Source organism: Rhamphochromis longiceps, linkage group LG5 (assembly GCF_057381845.1).
Source record: "Rhamphochromis longiceps isolate RC_006_pf linkage group LG5, R_longiceps_female_GT1.1, whole genome shotgun sequence".
NCBI lineage: Eukaryota > Metazoa > Chordata > Actinopteri > Cichliformes > Cichlidae > Rhamphochromis > Rhamphochromis longiceps.
This window is the reverse complement of record NC_140561.1, coordinates 28,485,293-28,497,896: the sequence shown is the minus strand read 5'-3', so window position 1 is coordinate 28,497,896 and position 12,604 is coordinate 28,485,293. Positions and strand designations below refer to the sequence as shown.

Genomic DNA, 12,604 nt, shown 5'->3' with positions numbered 1-12,604 from the left:
AAGTGTGCAAACATCCACGATCACCAACGGATTTCGAAGGGCTGGACTGCTGCATGATGAAGAGGAGGACACCGCCACGGCCCTTCAGAGGGTGTTCGACTCTGACACTGACAATGACAATGAGGATTATCTTTGGTTTTGAAAGTGACAACGAAGGAAAGAAGCTGAGAGTGGATGACGAAGCCATCCTGAGCCTGTTCGTTTCCGACACTGGAGAAGAGGACTTTGGTGGTTTTAGTGCGCAGGAAGATGGTGGTGAATGACTGACTTTTCTTCTTGTTAAAGCCGTGTCACTGCACCTGAGCCTAAAAGGTAGTCCGAATCTATTTTTCTGGTGTGCTGTAGGTTACTGTTATGTACTACATTTGTTACTCATTTATGAAGCACAGCACATGTGCAAATATGTACCCATAACTTGATTTTCAAAATATTAATAAAAGGGGTGTGTCTCCAAACAGCCATCTCTTTCCTGACAATTCGCTTTGTGCATATTCTCTTACATATGATAAGTCAATATTGAAACACCTGCGGCTTTTGGTCAGGTGCGGCTAATGTATGTACAAAACAGGATTTTCCCCTGATTTTAGCTTGTGCGGCTAATATTCAGGTGCGCTTTGTAGTCCGGGAAATACGGTATACCAAAAATAAGTGACCTAAAATCTAGGAAATCTAACACAATCTGAGCGTCTGACATGCAAACTGTGCAAGTATAATCCCATTCTTACTGCTTCTTTACTGCTTCGCCACAGTGGATGGCTGCCACTACCACTACACTACAGCAACATTATAATCTCATTTTTAACAATTAACTCAAAAAGCAAAAGTGGAAATTTATATAAATATTTAGACAATCTATTTGCCAAAATAAAGCTTGACAGCTATTAATGAATCAGGTCAAAAGCCCACAGGCTGAATATTCTAGCTCATTTAATGGACATAAAAACATTTCTCAGTAGAATATCACAGAATGCATCGTATTACCCAAGTTTACTTATCACAGTGAGAAAGAAAGGTTTGCGTGCCACACTACCATTATCTGCCCGCTGGCTAAGTGTGCTAGAGTGCATCCCGTCTGCATGCAGGTGTGAGTGTCTCCAGGGGAGAAAAGGATAGACCTGTGTGAGTGGGAGTCTGTTTGCATGTGATGTGTCTAAGTAAGCTTCAGTGGGTCAGTGTATGTGTTTAATGTTGAATGTGTTTCAGCTGTGTGCAATCTATAAAAGAGAGTTAACATCTCCCATAGAACAAAAGGATAAATCATATCACATGCATAGTTAAAATATGTGCCAATGTATTTAATAAAGAAGCCTAATTGAAGTCAAGGTCATGCAACAGAGAAGAACATTAATATGGCTTGTTTGCATGCGTATTTCATCTCGTGCCCCCCCGCTTTCTGCTCACTTTCTGCTCTAGTTATCCAGTAAACATTGATGATGTCATTTCTAGGGTGTCACATGCTGCCATTCTGTCAGATAGAAAAACTGTACTCTGATATTTTGGTGATATTTATTGCACTAATGTGGCAGATCTTTAACTCTTACCCCATGCATGTGAACGCCTGTAAAACACTCCTTGATATCACCTATAAACACACCCAGGAAGCATAATTGTTCTACATGGAGTGTTACTATTGTGAAAGAACAAAACTGAAGTTTTACTGAACATCACCACATTTTTTTTTAGTTTCTAAATGTAATCAATAAGTGAAGGAGAAAGAGGAAAAAGGTGAAAACTCCAAAATGAGACCTGAACTATGGCCTCCTGGATCACAATCTTGCAACTTACTTCTCTTCCTCCCACTAAACAGATCTTAGTAGAACTACATTTTGGGTGTTTTTGGTTTAGGGAATAGTGCTAGTCATCCGCTAATTACTTGTAAAAGTGTCTATGAGCAAGCTAATGAATCCAAATTGTCCCTAAACCATCCAGCATATCAAGGCGCTCGCAAAAAAACATCTATGTTTTCCTCACTTTAAGAACTCATTAACTTGACAAATTACATATTTTCAATCTAACCACATGTTCCACTTTGTCACATATCGTTTCCACTCTCCTGCGCATTATTTGATTTTTCTCTCCTTTGACTTGTTTTTTCCTTAATGCCAGCTTCACTTTTTTTTTTGTATTCATACATCGTCCACCTGCCAATTTTAGCTGCCACTTTAAACTCTGTTTTTAATATTGCACTTCTTGAAATATTTTTTCATCCAAATGGCATCTCTCATTCTGACTCCCAGCCCTTTCATGCATTAATATAAGCTGCTGAGGCTTGAGGGAAGCACTGACAGTCTTTACAATCGCAGACGTTGATGGCTTCAGTCCTTGTATTCTCTCATGTGTCATCAAACAGCTGCAAGCAGCTATAATGGCTCTCGGAAAAACCAGAATCCACTGAATTACTGCAACAACAAAACAAAAAGCTTCATCGTTTTTAAGAGCAAAAAGAGTTTTTGAGAACACATTAAAAAGGTCAATTAAGAAAAATGTGTAGGTGTCAAAAAAATTTTCTGTTTTGTGTACACTCCAATCAACAAAACTGGTGTACTTTTGATTCAGTCTTGCCTTGATTCTAGATTTAAACATATCTGCACCTTGGTGTATGTGCTGCCATCTCTACATGGAAATTACCATCATTACCAAAGAGGACAGGAAGGTAACAAGAAACAAAGGAGAGCAGGTTTTACGTTTCACATTTATGTTATAGGATCCAGTTCTGAGAAAAACATCTGGAGTGACACCTGCACTAGAAAAAAGTAGCCTGCTCGACCAAAAAACTGAACTTACCCCACAGCTTTACTGCCACAGAGAACTAGAGACAAAATGGTGAACATTCACCCTTCTGTACGTCTTTCTTTTATAGTCATTTCAATAATTTAAAGCCACAAAGCAACAACAAATCATTTCCTGAAACAAATATGACTGATTTGACATCATAGCCATTGCTATAATATGTGAACTTTCAGTAAATCCAAATGGAAATCCAAGTGCCATTGAGCAACCAAAAGGCAGCTCCGGGAACCGGAAAATAAATCTAATGCAATCTAAGTGTGAAAACTGTACTTTCTCCAGTAGAGTGACACTTGACACTTGAGACGGGCTCCTTTTGTATCCTTCCACCCATTTTCTTCTGCTTATCCAATCCTAGGCAAAACTTTCTATCCTGTACTATTAATTTGTGCTTAAAAAATGCATGTGTAGGCTTGAGAACTGTCTTTTTCTCATTTCAGTTGTCCCCTTAAGGCAGATCATCTTCTTCCATCTCATCTTATCCCTAGCATCCTCTTCTCTTACACCAAGTGTCTGCCTGTCCTCCTTCCCTATATCAATTAACCTCCTCTGCAGTCTTCTCTTTTCCTCTTACTTGGGAACTGCACATCCAGCATCCTAGTTATGGACCAAAGGATACTGTGACATGAATGAGGACCTGCACACACAGCTTGCAAGTTACTACACGTTTTATTGTTTAGGGTTTTTTCATCAATCGGGTGCAGCTTTCCAGCTGCCACCCACACACAAAACACCCCACCTCAGGTCCCATCACATCCTTTATAAGGGAGACACGATCAGCTGATGGAGCTCAGGTGTGTGTCAGCCTCCCCTGACACCACACCCTGAACCCACTCCTCCACCCCTCCTGAGCCACAAACCACACCTTGCCACAGATATTTAACAGTACTGTATGAATGTCTGTGCAAACATCTTGAGCCACCCCTCATTTCTTTATATTTTGCTTCTAAAGAGCCAGAATTTCTTGTATTTCGAAAGTATTTCTTTTCACATTGAATGCTTTTTCATTCATTTTGAATCCAGCCATTGAAGTTGCTGCTATCCTTCTGTAACAAATCACACATGAGAGTTGTCTCCACCCACTCCACCCTCCCTGCACTCTCTTCTTCACCTAACTCATTCAGTGTATGTTTCTTCTGATAGTTGACCCCAGCTATTTAAACTCAACCACCCTCACTACCTCTACTGCTACCCTCTCTCTCATTTCCACACAAGTATTCAGCCTTGCTGTTACTGAACTACATTTCTCTCCTGAGCATGCCTCCAGCTCTCCAGGAACCTGCTCCCTACTCTCACTACATACAATTGCCATCATCATAGTCCACAGAGACTCCTGCCTGACCTCATCTATCAACCTGTTCAACACCACAGCAAACGGCAAGGTGTTCAGAGCTGATCCCTGACCCAGTGCCGTCCCCACAGTATTCCACTATATTAACTGGCATAACATGCAAACTTTGTTATTTATCCACAGTCAATGTGAACAAAACCAGCATTAACATACTCTATTGCCTTACTGAAATGATATACCTCTAGTGTGACAATGCTAGCTTGACCTATAGTAATTAAACAGAGGAATAAATAAAAAAAAATAAAAAAAAGTCAAATTGTAATTAAGACTAATAGATTTTTTTCCACTGGTGCTGATAAGTTGAGCAAAAATATCAATGTAGAACATGGTTTATGTACATCTGGGCGATCGTGGCTCAAGAGTTGGGTGTTCGTCTTGTAATCGGAAGGTTGCCGGTTCGAGCCCTGGCTCGGACAGTCTTGGTCGTTGTGTCCTTGGGCAAGACACTTCACCTACCACCTACTGGTGTTGGCCAGAGGGGCCGATGGCGCGATATGGCAGCCTCGCCTCTGTCAGTCTGCCCCAGAGCAGCTGTGGCTACAACTGTAGCTTGCCTCCACCAGTGTGTGAATGTGAGAGTGAATGAATAGTGGTATTGTAAAGCGCTTTGAGGGGTCCCGAAAAGCGCTATATAAATGCAATCCATTATTATTATTACATGTAACATTTCTAATACACAGTTTTAAATGAAATGTTTTTAAATAAACCTCGGTTACTATTGATTACCAGAAATACAAATAAAATTCATTTGGCTAATTCATGATCTTTTGATATGACTTGGATCCTTGCCACAACATTTCTAAAAAAAAAAAAAAGAAGCTATAAATATGGAACAATATTTAACAAAAAAATGTGACATAAAAATGATTTCTCTCTAACTTGGTGTATACATGCTTAACAATACTGGATCATTCCACTGTGTATATATATATATATACATAGCTAAACCCCAGAAAGGAAAAAATCACTAATTATGCTACCATCCACAAACACTAATGAGTTTCTACATATGGAGCCAAAATGCAGTAACATCTATTTATCATCAGCTCAGAGGTACTGAATAATTAACAAAACCATTCTAATAATTCAGAATCATTATTTATTCATCCATGTTTTCATTTTTCTCTTTTTCTATCAATACAGCTGTCTGAATGCTGAACAAGAACACTGTGTAAAAGAGAAAGAGCATCTAATTTTCACAGTGCTGTAGCTCTCACTGTGACAGGTTTTATTATGTCACTAAGCTGTGAGTCTGCGTTCACTGAGCTAATTTCAAGAGCAATATTGTCGCTGTCAGAACCTTTCATCTCACCTGTTTTGGGTTTTTTTTGCTTTTAACTGATCTGAAGGTTTGCATGCAACTCTGTGGGGTGAGATTTTTTTTTAAATGCTAAAGGCTATTCACGGACTAAAAAACCTTTCAGCAAATAAGTGCAGAGGTCTGCACAGAGATGTCTGAGGAAACAGAGAGAACTGAACAGTTTAAAAAAGAAAAACAGTTCTACATCAAATCAAATCAAATCAAATCACTTTTATTGTCACATCACATGTGCAGGTACATTGGTACAGCACATGTGAGTGAAATTCTTGTGTGCGAGCTTCACAAGCAACAGAGTTGTGCAAAATACAATAATGTAAACAAGCAAAATACAAGAATGGCTACATCTGAAACTAATAAATATATGTACAATATATAATAGTATATGCATTTCTGGATGTGTATACTAAATATTTTTCTACGTGTGTGTGTGTGTGTGTGTGTACACATATTTTACAAATTAAATAGAGTAAACAATAAATACATACACTGTACATTTGTACAGTGCAGTGACATGGGCACCACCGGCCTATCAAATACGTGCAAGCTTTTTTATAAAATATACCTCATATCATTATAAACTATTAAACACTGTTTGGGTATTAGAGAACCCTTAAAACCTGCGAATTTGAATTGCAATTCATCCGCTCTCTTGCGCTTCAGTCATGCACCCATCAATAAAGCATTTTTAAATACAATGCCTTTCTTAATCTGAATGCACAGTAAGGCTCAAAAATGCCTTCAAAGCCTTGCAATTAACACCTAACGTGCTTTGTTATTCAGCAGGATATGTTCCTTAGTTCCATTTTGCATATAAAAGCTTTTCACCTGAAAACACCACCTGCCAGGACTCATGCCTAAGCACTAAACACTGACAAGTGAACCAGGACTAAACAAAGATATAATTTTGTGACCACTTATACTGCTATTAGATATGTGTGCTGGGGTTAAGGTAGCACTATTCTACCCATATATCATACATAGTGTGACACATAAACAAAATCGAAACAGCCACTGCTGCTGGTGAGTGAGACACACCGGGGAGTTTATTTCCTCGCTTCTAGGATGAACAGAAAATGATGTCGTCTATGGCAGTGAGAGGGTACCGAGTCCTGGTTAACCTCACTCACATACTAGAATGATGTAGTATGTGATAGTTATCATAATCATCCGAGCAGGCGAAACAACATTAAGTCACAGCATTTGCCTCACTGACTTTGAAAAGTAAATGAACTTTTTTAAACTTATTAATAATTTGAAACGTTTTATATGTGCAAGAAAGCTGACACGCATTGGCTCTAATAATTACATCCTGACGAACAAGATGTCAAGCCTTACCCATACTTTTCCCCCGCAGGGAATTAATTCTATAAAACAGGTGAGCAGTAGCTCTCTACCAAGAAACGAGTCTCTCTCCTCCAGACAATACAGAGTTTTGTGTTTGTGTCAAACTGCAAACTGATTGATTTCTCTGCAAAGAGGCAAACCTCAGAAATGTATAAAGAGAGAGAATTTTGTCTGGTTTCAACAATATTCTCAGCATAGTCCATCAGTCATCACTACAAGCACAGTTCTCATACCTGTGCATTGATATAAGCATACCCATATGGAAAAGAAATAGTAAAAACATATATGATTTACTCATGAAAGTGGCCACTTTCTCATTACTTTCATATATTTTTTAGTAAGTATAGAAAACATACAAGTTTCATTATATAATTTTTCAAGGGATCTTATATGTGTTTTCACTCTTGTATGCTTTTCATACAAGTTTCATACAAGACAGATAAAAACTTTATAAGATTTATATATATCTTTTCCATATGGGTATTTTCCATGCTAAGCGCTTTGCCTAACATTCACGAACACATTTTGAAGGATGCATCAGGAGCCACTTGGGATTCAGTAACTTGCCCCAGGATACTTTGACATACAAACTAGAGGACCCGCTCTACCTCCTGAGCCACAACCACTCTTAAGCAAACAGTTCTTGAAAGCACCTGCAAGACTTAAATACACAAATGTATTAATCAGTGGAGCTTTTAGAGTATCAGATACGTGAGAGTAAATGTTAAATATTGTGGCTACCAAATTATTAAATTGTTTTTGAGAATCTGTCAGTAATTGAAACATAATGATTATAATTCCAAATATATCCAATTTCTCATCAAGAACAGACAGACTGAGAAACACAAACTAACCCAGAATCATAAATTTATTACAAGTGCTCTCTGGCAATATGACGAAACACATTTGCAGAATCAAGCACAGCTGCAGCAGCCTGAATCTTCACTGATCTGATAAGTAACTGAACTGTCAAGAGCATAGACGAATAAAAAAATGCTGCCTATAATAATGGGAAATAGAAAAAAATCTTAATCACTTACGAAGCGCTTGATACAAAGTTTTCTGTGTATGCTGAGGAGATGGATGTCTCACCAAACTGTTTATATAAATTTACACCTTCGCTTACTTCTTATATTAGCAAATGTTTATGTTTTTCTTTGTTTTAAACTCTCACTGACTTAATTTTGGCTCAGAAAAAGAAGTTTGATTTTAAAATCCAGTACACACAACGGCAGGTTGGTGTATTCAGGTTAGACAGCTTCCAAAAGTCTACACTGGTTGTTGTAAGTTTGAAATATATTACCAATATTAAACTAAACTAGATACAAGATTTGCTACCAAATTAATAGATCTGAGAATGAAGTGTGCATGTCAAAACAGCTCTTAAAGGAGCCAAGTGACGGTTTACAAGAGCAAAAAAAGCTCTCAGCATGCACTGAAGCTCATATCTGCAAAAACAGGAACAAACAGCCAGTCTGCTGATATTACACACCAGAAACGCTGAACAGGACATGACAGAGTAACAAACCCAGCCTGTCAGCTCCAGGTCTGCTTCACGAAGACCGACAGTAAAACAGACTTTAGTGTCTGTTTGTGTCTCTGTCTGTGTGCAGCTGCAAACACGTATTCACAGAACTGAGATCACTCTTCGGGCAAAAGCAGTCCCGTCAGAGACACGAGCAGTTCGGTGGAATTTGATCGGTCCATGAAACACCTGCCCATCATCAGCAGCACCAGCATCCCCACATCTGCCATGCTGCACCCGCAGCATTCAAATATAAGATACATAAAAATCCATTTTGGACTTTACAAGAATTTAAAAAAAGATGTTGTGTGATTACGATGGGGTGGGCAAACTGAAGAGCCAAACTCATGAAAATCCAAATAAATTCTGTAAGAGATTAAAAAAACAGCAGATTTCTTTTTTTTTTAAAAAGTGAACAAAACGTAACGAAAAAAAAAAGAAACTGAAAATAAAGACAAGAAAGGGTATAAAACTGGTTTTCCCTCCAACAACAACACAAAGCAGAGAGTAAAGAGCTCCGGCAAAGACTTGCAGGATAACAGAGAAATCCAACAGCTAAAAAACAAGGGGATGAGGGGGACAAAAAAGAAGACAAAAAAAAGAAAAAGAAGGGATATCAAACCTGAAAGAAAGAAAAAATGAAGACAAGAGGAGGGGAAGAACTGACCTTCCAACGTAGGAGGTAAAAACGCTGAAAGAGGCTGACGGTGAGAAGGTGAGAAGAGCTGACAGCGTTCGGGGACGACGTCCGGAGTGCGCTCGGTAAACGGGCTGAAGCTCTGAGTGGCAGAGCAGCCGCTGGAGCTGCGACAAACAGCAGCAGCGTGTCGACTGGAGCAAACCACTGATCACGGGCAGGGAGGGGGAGCTGCTGCTGCTGCTGCTGGGAGCTCTGTGGGTAATTTGGCACTTGGATTAAAAAGTGCACGACAAACTCACTTAGAAGGAAAAACGAAAGAAAATTTACTGCATGTGTCTAATTTTCCATAGCTGCTGGTAGCTAACTGCCCAGATTTTCCTGTAATCATAAAGCATTGTTCATTGTTCATTCACAGAACACAGGCTTAAAAAATGTGGACCCATTGTTAAAAAAAATACAACATCATACATTTACATAGGGAAAAAATATCATGTAATTGTTGATCTATTACTTAATTATTTTGCTGTATTATGAATGGCCATGGGGGTGGTCTTCATCTGCATAAAGATGTAGAGTTTATGAACACAGTCAAAAATCAAAAGTTTATGGTCCAGATTGGAGTCTGTGACGGACTGACTCTAGCCTCTGCACCTTATACTGGACACCCCTGGTTTAGTGCATTGGCGAATTTAGACCTTTTTTTAATGGGTGCTCAAGCATCCCTTAATTTCATTATAGAGCCTCTCAAAAACACTATAGTAACAATAATAACGTATTTTACTAGTATTTTCTGACATCATCTTCTAATGGTCTATTTTGTCAGCTTAAGTTACAACGAAAACAAGGTCAAATGTTCTTTGTTCTTGATGTCATGATGTTACATAGCTCTCACACGCTGTGGCTTCTTAGTAATAAACACGACAAGGTTATTGCTGTTAAAAGAAAATGAAGAGATTATTCAAAGTACACTTTACCTGAAACTTCAACAAGCAGAAGTGCAAGTGGTTCTGGGGGGTCACAGCAATGACCCTGCATTTGGTTACAGAAAGAGCTGATTATGTATATTTGTTCTCTAAATAGCGTCAAAACATTTGGTAATGCAGTAGAGCTTTTTAGATAACTTTAGCTTATAAGCTATAAATCTGCTACCATAATACAAGTTGCCAGCCAGTGAGCTGGTGTGTTTTATTTTATTAGTTCAATAAAGTTTTCTAGTTTGGCCGAATTGGGCTTCATTGTTTGTTTACTGATTGCAGAGCCTCAGAGTGCAAGTCAGAAAGATCTTATGTGTCAATGGCCAGCAGCCAATTCCTAGCGAATTTAGTTATGTAAAAATGCTTCTTTATTGGATGACAGCATGAAGATTGAGAAAAGAGGATAGAGAGGGTGAACAGAGAGAGGGGGCTAGATGAAGACAGCAAAAAGGCAAGAGCGCAAAAAGAAACAGATAGGAGTGGACTAGTCAGAGTCATCAAAAGTTATAAAGCTGAGGTATCCTCTGTTTCACCCACATTCATTGATGATCACTGATTTGGATTCACATCACTCTGAACATGGCTTGAACAGGATGGCTGCTAATAGATTTGAGTGAGACACTGCTAATCTATCCTCCACAGAGCTGGGTACCTGGGATCGTGTCTTTATTGTGTAATATAAAAGAAGGGTTTGTATAAATTCAAAAACTTTAATGTAAAAGCATGAAAAGTAAAATAGACTGCAGTTATGTGTTTGAGAGACTGAAACAATGCTGTGAATCTAATTTGCTACAAATTGTTTGTTAATTTACTACATTTAATCAACACAACTGACCCCCTGGGCTCAGATATGATAACCCTAAAACTGGTGTATTATATTAGAACTATGATTATTCATTCAGAATCATTTCTTCAACATTAGAAAAGATCATCCAACCAATTAGATTCCTTTTAAAGGTAAGAGTAATATGTGCCCAGTTAATTTTAGATATGTAACAGTAAAAAGGATCCAGTTTGTTTGCAAATACCTTATTCTATTAATATTAATTACAAAGCACTGTATGCATGACATTGTGACTGGGTGCTTAGCCCACCTGAAGCTTTGATCCTAGAATCACCTCTAATTTGGTGTTTCAACAAGGGGATATAGTTTGTTAGTTGCACCCTACTCTGGACATCACCATAAACTCTGTTGACCTGTTCTTCCATTCAAACAGAGCAGCTGTCTGATAAGCTATCAAATCTAGAACTCTTTGAAGTGATGCAATGCTGAAGGGGAGATTTTGCAATTCTCATTTAACAAGAAAGTCTATAGTGTGCTGGAAAAGGGATATGAGCAGAATTGGCTTTGCAGCACAAGGAAAGATTGATGTGGTTAATTACACAGTGTACACTAGTAAGCAAAGATTAGGGTTTTGATAGTCCACAGATGATAAAAGATCAAACTATTTTAAAAAAGTGGTTACGTTGTTCTGTCCCAGTTTGCTATGAAACAAGGTTACTGCAAAAATGATTTCTATAACTGGGAAAGGTAAACATTTATAAAGAATATGGAGGGGTTAGCACTATCACCTCCCAGTGTGGAGTTTGCATGTTCTCTCCATGTACTTTCTTCTTTCCACAGTCCAAAGACATACTTAATTAATTAAGTAAATAATTAACTATTCTAAATTAGTCATAAGCATGAGTGTGAGGATTGTCTCTCATTCTGTTTTGGCCCTCGAATAGATTGGCAACCCGTCTCCTAACTCTCACCCCATCAAAGCACAGGTCAAGACTTCACGCCCCAAGGACCTCAACAGCTACAGGCTGGTGGCTCTGACATCCCACCTGATGAAGACCCTGGAGCGGTTGGTCCTGGCTCAGCTTCGGCGCCTAACAAGCTCATCACTGGACCCACTTCAGTTTGCCTACCAGCCTGGCATTGGAGCGGATGATGCCGTCATTCACCTCCTACATCGTTCCCTCGCTCACCTGGAGACCGCTGGAAGCACTGTGAGAATCATGTTCTTTGATTTCTCCAGTGCCTTCAACACTATTCTTCCCTCGGTTCTGAAGGACAAGCTGGAGAACTCTGGAGTGGACCATCACCTCACTACCTGGATTTTGGACTACCTCACCGACCGACCACAGTATGTGAGGACTCAGGGCTGTGTGTCGGACAGGGTGGTCTGCAGTACGGGGGCCCCACAGGGAACGGTTCTGGCTCCGTTCCTCTTCACCATCTACACTGCAGACTTCTCCCACAATTCCACCCAGTGCTTCCTGCAGAAGTTCTCTGATGACTCTGCAATAGTCGGCCTCATCACTGATGGGGACGACAAGGAGTACAGAGGACTGACTCAAGACTTTGTGGACTGGTGCCAGCTGAACTACCTCCAGATCAACGCCAGTAAAACCAAGGAGCTGGTGGTAGACTTCCGCAGGCACAAGCATTCTCCACTGCAACCACTGAACATCCAAGGTATGGACATTGAGGCTGTGGACAGCTACAGGTACCTTGGTGTTCATCTGAACAACAGACTGGACTGGACTCATAACTCAGACGCCCTCTACAGGAAAGGGCAGAGCAGGCTGTACCTGCTGCGGAGACTCAGGTCGTTTGGGGTGGAGGGCCCACTCCTGAAGACCTTCTATGACTCTGTGGTGGCTTCTGCTATCT

The 12,604-nt window shown here is 39.6% G+C and overlaps 1 protein-coding gene across 1 annotated transcript in view; it reads right to left on the bottom strand.

Annotated features, from left to right (window-relative positions):
• raly (RALY heterogeneous nuclear ribonucleoprotein) overlaps positions 1-9,091 on the bottom strand; it is a 130,131-nt gene extending 121,040 nt beyond the window's left edge. Inside the window, exon 1 of the mRNA XM_085407091.1 lies at positions 8,996-9,091. The gene's annotated coding sequence lies outside the window, so the exon portion shown is untranslated. The remainder of the gene's footprint in view (positions 1-8,995) is intronic.
• Positions 9,092-12,604: the final 3,513 nt, after the last annotated feature.